Genomic DNA, 8,316 nt, shown 5'->3' with positions numbered 1-8,316 from the left:
CAAAAGCTCAGCCCAGTCCTGGACAACGGCATCATTTCAGTTGGAGGTCGACTCAAACACTCAGAGCTCGAGAACTCTGAAAAAAAACCGAATAATTCTCCCAAAAGACAGTCATGTCTCTGTCCTGCTCACTCGCCACTACCATGAACAGATCAAGCACCAGGGTCGTCACCTAACAAAAGGTGCGATAAGGGCTGAAGGTCTGTGGATAGTCGGTGGAAAGAGACTAGTTAATTCAGTTATCCACAAGTGTGTTATCTGTCGCAAACTGCGGGGGAAAGCAGGAAGAGCAACTCATGGCAGATCTTCCCCCGGAACGATTGAAAACATGTCCTTCCTTCAGCTACATCGGCCTTGATGTTTTCGGGCCTTGGACAGTAACCACCAGACGTAACAGAGGTGGACATGCACAAAGTAAGCGTTGGGCTATCCTGTTTACCTGCATGAGCTCAAGAGCCGTGCACATTGAGGTAATTGAGTCCTTAGACACCAGCAGTTGTGTAAAATGCCCTGAGACGCTTCTTTGCCCTGAGAGCCCTGCCAAAAAACTTATATCGGATCGTGGCACTAATTTCATTGGGGCTTCCAAGGAGTTAGGAATGGGCAAAGCTCTGCAATTATACCTGAATGACCAAGGTTGAAGTTGGGAATTCAACCCGCCTCATGCGTCCCACATGGGAGGCTCCTGGGAGCGCATGATCGGCATTGCACGGAGAATATTGGATTCAATGCTGCTTCAAAGTAAGGTGCAACTCACTCACGACGTATTGTGCACACTTATGGCTGAAGTGTCTGCAATTATAAATGCCAGGCCACTCCTTCCAGTTTCGTCTGATCCAGACAATCCCTTCATTCTCTCTCCCTCTATGCTGCTAACCCAGAAATGGTGCCTTATACCTCCTCCTGGAGATTTCTTGGACAAGGACCTTTACACCAAGCAGTGGAGACAAGTTCAGGCTCTTGCAAACCAGTTCTGGACACGCTGGAGGCGAGAGTACCTGCCTTTATTGCAGCAGAGACAGAAATGGACTAAATCTTGTCGAAACCTGCAAGTTGGTGACATTGTTTTGCTCAAGGACAAGCAGGTTCCACGGAACAGCTGGCTCATGAGTAGAGTCACGGCAACTTTCCCTGGGAAGGACAATCGAGTAAGGAAGGTCGAGGTCACAGTAAATGACCAAAGCACTCGAAAGACCTTTTTGCGACCAGTTACTGAAGTCATTCTTCTTTTGCCAAAGGACTGATTCCTGCTAAGTTTTGTTGTTGATAGTGACCTCACAGAGGTCAGGCGGGGAATGTGTTGCCCTTAAGGCAGTTAATCATTTAATAAATAAGTTAAATGGTTTAAAATGTTTAAATTAAGCATTTCTAAGAGTTTCTTATAAGTATTTCATGTGTATTTGTAAGTTTTATTTAAAAAATATTAGCGGACATTTTGATTCCGGTTAGGGTGCGATAACTTCCGGTTTCGGTTTCATGGTAAACAGAGCAGGCGAAATCCAGCATGGTACGGTCAGCAATCTGTCGCCATTCTCACTAAAGCACTGTCAAGGCAATGCCGTAAGTTTATATATGTGTTTATAAGGATCTTAAGTAATGTAATTTTTGTATTGTCTAGTTGGGAAATGCATTTTAAAGTGTTGATGAACGACTTTTATTTTCGTCTGTCTAAAGCTCAGTTTTTCTAAGAGCATGTTGTGTATACTTACAGTTTTCACCATCTGGAGAAGAAATTAAAATGCAAAAACGTCCTTTGTGGTCCTGGTCTTCTTCAGTGGTTTATCTACGTGTTCATTTGGCAACATAACAACGTCTTCAACGCTCTTGATGTTCTTAAACTTTGTTACAACTCTGAGTGAACTGCTTCAGACTAGGGGTGTAATGATTCATCGATATGGATCGATACATCGATATGATGTCTGACGATACGATGCATTAATTCCACATGTAATATATCGATATCTGTAATATAAATAGGCACCTTATTTGGCACTTTCCACATTTTCACATAATGTCTGTCTATGCATTACCGCCAAGGGTGGCATTCTCGTTCAAACTCAGGATCAGACTTGGGTATTAGGACTGCTCAAAGGCACAAGATGCTTGGGATTGTTTGTGGAACAGTCGAGCGCTGTGTGAGAAGTTTTCAGCGCACACGTCTGAAAGCGCACGCACACAGACAGCCGCACCGCACAAACACTAAATTGAGCTCTCTTAACCACTTTTTTGTGCATGGATGAATAAATACAGACAAAATTACATCAAAATGCGCGTTTTGGTGAATTTCCTAGTAAACACAGTTGTTTAGTCCATATGTCTTATCGTAAACAGTTCAGAAAGAAAAGGCATTGTGTATATTAAATCCGTGCTTGGTTCTTAAAGTGAAAGCAAACTAGTAATAAATCTAATGCTGTCAAAGTGCTCACTACTCCTGACTAAATAACCTTTGTAAAATCAAAAATGATCATATATATTTAATTTATACAGTGAAAACTATGCAGTTATTTTACATTTGATTACTACATTACTGTACCATACCTTAAAATTTATTTTAGACTGAACTTAAAAACCTGAAAAGCAGCTTATTTAACTGTTTTAAAGTTTTTATTGAACTTGTGTCTTTGATGTATTGTATTTATTTTATGCTATTGCTCATAATTTGGTTACCTGTAGAATAAGATTTTTAGCACTGAGCCCATAGTATCAGCCAGAATTGTTTTTCCAATGTGTTTGTGTATTATTATTAAAAAAAATATATATATATATATTTAGGCCTATTTTTTTTCGTTGCAAATGTCCCAACTGAGGTACACAATGTGAAAATTTCAGATAAATGTTCATGTTATATATTTTGGTTGCATTTGTGAGTTAATAAAAATGTAGATGGTTGTTTTAAAATAGATGTATAATATCAATATATCGATCGATATACTTCTGTATTGAATCGAATCGTAATCGTAGGAATTTTTTTGAGGTATCAGCACAATATCGTATCGCAGGATATGAGAATCGATATCGTATCATATCGTGACGAACCATCCGATTTACACCCATACTTCAGACGACTCAGCACACGTGGCAGGGAACTGAATGAATCATTCAAACTGATTCATGAACCAATTCACTTGTTTGCCAACTGCTTTGATCAAGCTTTTGAACAGAATTGACTCAAAAGATTGAATCATTCGCGAATGGGTATCGCTCAATGCCAAGAGAAAAGTACATGGCGCGATTGGAATAAACTGAAGCATTTATAACTTATACTTGTATTGCATTAAGATAAATTGAGGGGAGGGTGGTGGGCAGTAGTAAAGTGGTGGTAGTGGTTTTTACTAAAAATGTACTTAAGTAAAAGTACCAATCTTTAAATATACTCCAAAAGTATTAGTTACCCAAAAAAATTTACTCAAGTAAATGTAATGAAGTAAATGCAACTCGTTACTACCCACCTCTGCTCACGGCTTTGACAGGTAAGCTTCGTTGACCATAGGATAGAAAAGTAAGATGTCCGGGCCGGGCTTGCAGCTTCTGACGGGAATTCATTAATTGCGGTGTCAGACAGGTAAGCCTCGCCGGTAGACGGAAGGCAAGGTTTGTGTGACCGGGAGGCTCTTGCAGCATCCGACAGGAGTCGAAAGAGAAACATTTGCTCCACCAGGAGCACTCTTGCAACACCTAACAGGGAGTTCAATACTCAGAACAATTTGAGTTGTGTAAAAGGGTAGATCCTATGAGGATTACTTTGCATAATTGTTTGAGAAATCCAATAAGCTGTTTCCGATAACATGTCAGAAAATCTTGGTGCTGCTTTGCATTCGAAAGCTAAGCGTATGAAAAAATAGAATTTCCTGTGCAGTGTATATAGATATAGCTTTGAAAGCTGAGGTGATGTCGACTTTTGCCAGCCAAGTGCTAAGACATGATTTTTTTTTTTTTAATTTATTGATTGAAAGTGAAAGTGACGTGACATAGAGCCAAGTATGGTGACCCATACTCAGAATTTGTGCTCTGCATTTAATCCATCCAAAGTGCACACACCATGAACACACACCCGGAGCAGTGGGCAGCCATTCATGCTGCGGCGCCCGGGGAGCAGTTGGGGGTTCAGTGCCTTGCTCAAGGGCACCTCAGTCGTGGTATTGCCGGCCCGAGACTCAAACCCACAACTTTAGGGTTAGGAATCAAACTCTCTAACCCTTAGGCCATGACTTCCCCACATGAACCCCCCACATGATCAATGTCCTACTATTGAGAGAGAGATTTCATCAAGAGCAATCAAGGTGATTATTCTTGAAAAAGAGTTATGCTGAGCTGACAGATCGATTAGAAGGTGTTTCTTACCCCAGAATTTTCCCAGTGCAAAACTTAAAAGGTGGGGCATCGAAAGGGTTGATCATGAACCTTTGTTTAATTCACGCCGCCTATGGGGGAAAGCTGAACAGATTATTTCAGTGAAATGGTTGAACGTAATGAAACACTCTTTTGGCAACTTTTGATGTCCACATTCAAGGATTTACGATTGCTGTAGCATTTCTGTCGTAAAGAAATGTCCTAATATTAAAGATTAAGTGTACATTTGAATTAAATGTTGTTTAGCCATTAGCTCGCAGAGTGACATGTAGAAACTATTGTCGTGCCATTGGTGCCCTTTGTAGGCTTTTGATATAATGTGTATGTACATTATATTGTTTATAATACATTATGTTGTTTTTTTTTTTTTTTTCAAAAGAACCATATTCTTATTTGCTTTTGATATTTTATTTGAAACAATTATTTTGGCCTTATTGCTATTATACATGTATATTAGTTAAGTTTAAAGGCTATTGTTTGATTAGGCCTATTATTTCCTACCATAAATTATCCGATTTTATCTGATTAATCAACAGGTTAATCTGTTGATAAATTTTTCGTTATTGACGGCCTTAGATAAGGGATCTATGTCCACACCTGCCAGGATTTGTGCACAGATGTTGTGAACCACTGGAGGTGGCTCCGGGGCAACAGCATTTGGTGGAATGGGCAGTGTTTTTGCTATGAAAATAGAATTTTGTGATTTAAAATAAAGTAGAGAGGTATGAGGAAGAGGAGCAGGGGCTGCAATTGTAAGGGGAGGCAGCCTCATGCTTATGTAGCGTGAACCAGACAAATTAAAGATTCGATCGGGAGCCTGGTTGAAACATGAGCCGAATTCCACAGAAAGGCAGGATGTTGTAAATCAACTCCCAGCACCACAGTCTGATAAGCAACTCTTTCACAGAACAGCTTTCAACATTAACACCATTAGAACAATTATTGACAATTTCAATTCGAAGAAGAGATTGTCTAATTTGGGGCAAGTAATCGAAGAAATGGACAGTCTGAACCTCACATGTAAAGCCATGAGAGTAAACAAGATCGTTGGATTGACTTCCCCCCCACCTAGCAAAACCAGACTGAAATTCCTAAGGAGACCTGTTAACCCCTCTGGTCTTCACAGGACATATCCTTTCTCCCCAGAATAGCACAGAGAATGCCTTCTAATGCATATATGCACCAAAATGAACTCAAAAAAAAGACTTCTAAATGGATATCAGTCCATTGCTCAACTCCATATCATACATGAAGCCACACATTTGATTTTAATGTTTCTAATCACTTATTGTGTATGTCTTTTTAAATAACTCTTGAATAGCTTAAGGGATCATATTCATGTTTAGTATGTTGTGTGTGTTCGAATATTCTTGCTTGAAACGTTTCTGACCATCAGTTATTTGTCAAATGTATCATATTCTTGTTATAGGAATCATGTCCAAATTATACCCTGCAAGAGCGGGAAAATTCGGACCACGAGCTTGATAAGATAACATATGATTTATGAATGGGTGGGACAAAACATCAGAACACCCTGAGAAAAGACAATATCTAATTGGTCAAGACAACATTTGAGGTGTGCCAAAAGGTCAGTTTAAATACTCAGGACACCATCAATTATTGCTTTAGCTTTGCTTGTAGTTTAGCTTTTAGTCATGCCTTTTGTCATCACTTTTTAGCGTTCTTCGAGCGCCGTTCCAGCGTGCTTCGGCCTGCACGCCTGCTGCTACTTAGCCACGATGAGAAGAAAACACCACCTAGTCTCGTCAAACTTTACTTCTTTTCTTTTCCGTTTGAGAGTTTCGTGTTCTGAGTTAAGTTTTGTAACGCCGTGTCTCCGAGTCTGACCTCGCGTGCCCGTCTGAAACTACAACCAGCCCACAACTCTGCATCTTCAGCCAACGCCCAACCACGGGCTTCCCAAGACCGTCACTTCAACGACTACTGAACTTCCAGCCAATCAGCAACTTCGGGAAACCCCGTTTTCAGCGACGACAAAGGGAACCCCGTTAAACTGGCAACGCAAGTAACCTCCAGACTCACATCTGTACTGGTGTTATCTAATATAATTTTTAACCTCATTGAAGAACTCAGTGTGAGGGTTAATTAAGTGATTAAATGGTTGTTCATGTCTATGCAATTTTCACGTATTGCTGTAAACTTGGGATTTCACATTTTCATTCTCTTAAACTCACTCTTTCCTAACATTCTATCCTCCTGCAACTTGTGTGAATGTGTGAGTGCGTGTGCTTATGTGTTAGATTAGTTTATATGTCTTAGATTTTCTAATAAAGCCTTATTTATATTGAAAAGAGAAGTATCTTGTGTTTTGTGCTCACAAGTTAATGTCTTAAACTTCCGATCTTGTTACTGTGCTAATTAATAGTGTTTTCACTATACTTTGGATATTAATATCCAGCGCAGATTTGATGTTATACGTTCAGTGAATCGCTGGCCGTTTCAGTGATCAGCCGTGAAACAGTGATTCTGTTCAAATTCCCTTTAAAATCTTAAATGATTCCCTTTGAGCTAAATTGACCTGTTTCCCTTACACTTAATATCGGCCTCTGGGGCTTGAGGTCGGAAACAGAGAAGCGTAAGAGAAAAATGGAGGAAAAGAAAGAGATATGTTGTCTGTTGCGAGCGGAGACAGCCTCACACTAATGTCTGTTACGGGAGCTAGAGGCCAATGAAAAGGAAAAAACGGGTTATTAGTAGTGGGAAGAAAAAAGACTGAGATGTGTGGGCATGTGCTGCATGCGGAGGCAGCCAAAGTATTGAAAAGCTAGTCAAACAGCATGTCGGCTAGAGACTTTGAGAGAGGTGCCTAGTAATGCTCACGTCAATTGTGAATTAGGATGCTAGATGTACTAGTTCAATAATAATTATTTCCTTTATGATAAACCTTAGTTGTTCGATTGTGCTGAAAATCATCATCATTTAGGTATATAGTTGAACTTATTTTCTCGAAAATCCATCTTTTTCATCTGTTTATCTGAGTGAAATGTGTAATTTAAAATATAGGTAAAAATGCTAGTGAAAATTCAGAAAATCTCAGTAATTTGTGTATTCTACGCCGTTTGCGACATGGTTTCAAAATGACATCAACATCCTTTTGTCACAACGTTGTTTAACAACTTTCAGCAACAAACGACCTGCCTTTTAGCAACTTTACCTAAAAATTTATCTGCAACACGGCTTGTGCCGCTAGCGGAGGCAGCCTTGCGCCAGCGTCTTCTACAAAAGCTGGAGGCCTGGCTGCATACGACGCTGAGGCTGGAAGATCCGCAGTAAAAGTTTGAGACGAAGCAGGAAGCGAGTGAGGCTTTGCTGCGGTTAGATCTGGGGCATGGCCCAGGCTCGTTGGAGGTCTGCCGCTGTGAACTATCACTTAAGGAGAGCCATGTCTTGTGTGCCGCAGGACAATGGTGGTGTCGAGCGAGGCGAGTTCAGGATCTTGCGAGCTTTGCTCAAAATATTGGCTGCCCTGCTGTAGTGGATTTAGGCTGATTCCTGGGAGACAAATAACTTAGATCGTACAGATCTGCTTTGTTTACCCTTCGTGAGGACTGTGTGATGGAATTAATCAGCATTTGCCTCAGGCTTAAATACGGTTCACTTTCTGATTGGAGGATTTGTAGGTAGAGCCGAAAGATAGGAGGATGCCTGGGAAAAATTGAAAGGTAGAGATCGAGGTGAAGCCTCGGTGTCATGGAGAGCGTGTGGCTGGTCGAGCAGAGAGCAGTGGCCGTGATGAAGCCTGGAGCTCGGCAGTGGTGTCTGGTGGAGAAGGAGCGATCCTGGGGCCGGCAGATTGGCCGGAGAACTGAAAAATCCCCAGTATAGGTCTTGCCACTTAGATGGGAGAAGCTGAGTCTGGGATATAATGGCAAAAGGTGCAAACCGAATGCTGATAAACCGTCACTGGATAGAGGTAAGTCAGCTGTATTTATACCATGCTGTTGA

General features: G+C 40.8%; 1 long non-coding RNA gene across 1 annotated transcript; it reads left to right on the top strand.

Moving 5' to 3' along the window:
• Positions 1 to 1,288: 1,288 nt before the first annotated feature.
• Positions 1,289 to 1,751, top strand: LOC122139946. The gene is made up of 2 exons (XR_006156678.1): positions 1,289 to 1,560; positions 1,712 to 1,751. It is a non-coding gene; the product is annotated as an uncharacterized LOC122139946 (long non-coding RNA).
• Positions 1,752 to 8,316: the final 6,565 nt, after the last annotated feature.

Source organism: Cyprinus carpio, chromosome B16, assembly GCF_018340385.1.
Source record: "Cyprinus carpio isolate SPL01 chromosome B16, ASM1834038v1, whole genome shotgun sequence".
Lineage (NCBI taxonomy): Eukaryota > Metazoa > Chordata > Actinopteri > Cypriniformes > Cyprinidae > Cyprinus > Cyprinus carpio.
Note: the sequence above shows the minus strand (reverse complement) of the source record. Positions and strands in the feature narration are given on the sequence as shown.